This window comes from Epinephelus moara, chromosome 9, assembly GCF_006386435.1.
Source record: "Epinephelus moara isolate mb chromosome 9, YSFRI_EMoa_1.0, whole genome shotgun sequence".
NCBI classification, from domain to species: domain Eukaryota; kingdom Metazoa; phylum Chordata; class Actinopteri; order Perciformes; family Serranidae; genus Epinephelus; species Epinephelus moara.
In genome coordinates, this window is record NC_065514.1 from 26,747,800 (window position 1) to 26,749,389 (window position 1,590).

The window sequence follows — 1,590 nt, forward strand, 5'->3', positions numbered from 1 at the left end:
TAATTGACTGTGTGGGTGGACATTTGGTGTGGAGACTCTTTAAAACAAGGACGGAGATATGTGGTACAACAGGTCCTTTTTAAAAGATACCTTTAGTAAAAGGTTACCCCTGGCAAATCAGTTATTAAATAAAAGTTGTCTATTATAAAGCTATGTATTTACCATAAGGATGTGACCTGGGTTTGATATGTTTGTGAATAAAATGTCACAGAATCAAGTTACTCTGAAAATATGGTCACATTTCTTTCATCTGCTGTGTGAGCAATATTTCCTGTTTTCAGTGCTAATTTGAATCTGCTCTAGTCTTATAGTTTTGTTGACTATGGCCTAAGAGGCAGTTTAGGATCAATCAAGAAATTGTATCATTTGACACATCCATTCCAGGTCAAGTCCCTTTTCACCAAATACTCTGAACCAAGCAGGACATCTAGTGCCCAATATGTGGTATAGCAACACACTGCCTGTGCAAGTGAGTCGCACATGAGTACCTCAGTGTAGATTCAGCCTGTGAGGAAAAGTCATAGAAATGCTTTGCACACATGCCCCAATAGAATATTGATGATCCAGTGGTTAACAAAAATTAACGGGGATCTCAGTAATCAATACACAGGGAGCAGTTCCCAGAATCATTATACATGTTTTCAGCATTTTAAGTAGAAGTAGAAATGATAATTATCAGTATTATTTTAGCGTGACTGAAAGGTGTGATAATTGCTTCTGCAGGAAATTCGTCCGTCTCACTTCCATTTTGGTTTCCAGCAATTTTATGTCCTTTAAATGCTGCTGTACTGCATCTCTCCCTAAGGAAAGTCTGGCCTCTATCCCGCTACCGCAAGCTAACCAAACAAAATGTTTGGGTGTTCTACAAACCGTTTCTCTTCTGTCTTTCTGCCAGTGGTTCACACTGCAACTCCCTACTCCACTTTGGCCAGGTTCCATTGTGTCTGCAAAGCTTTCCCTGGCTGCCTGTCTCACCTCATCAGGCCAAGAGCTCAAAGAATAACATCTCAGCATGTCTACAATCATTCTGGCTGGTGAACAATCACAGCAACAATTTGTCTGGCATACCATCAGTGTGGACCAAGATCGCTCTCCGGGATTAATCTGGATAAATTAGCATCAACACCTTCCATTCATGGCCTCGGCACTACATGATCCCTGGCCTCTCACCTCTCTACCTGGTCTCTCTGTCTGTCTAGTCCTAAACAACTGGCCCCATGATGCTTTCGTTTTAGATAGCTGACATTTTACAGCCATTACCATCCCACTTGAGCCATGATTTCCTATGAAGCAGCTTTCTTGCAGAGAGTGACACCACTCTTATATTTGTTCATTCGGTGTGACACTATAGGCAGGAGATGTTTAGCTTAGCTTAGCATGTGGGAACAGTTAAGCTGGCTCAGCCATGAATGTATAAAGAAACCTGAATTGGATACAGCGTTGGAGGTGGGCCCCATTCATTCCTATGAAGGTTGCAAGGTGGCGCATGAAGCCAAAAAGTTCAACATACAAAATATTCAGATGATCGGCACTGCTTCCACATCATTGGGCCTATAAAGCAGGTGCAGTAGAGACTTCCATTAGTCAAGC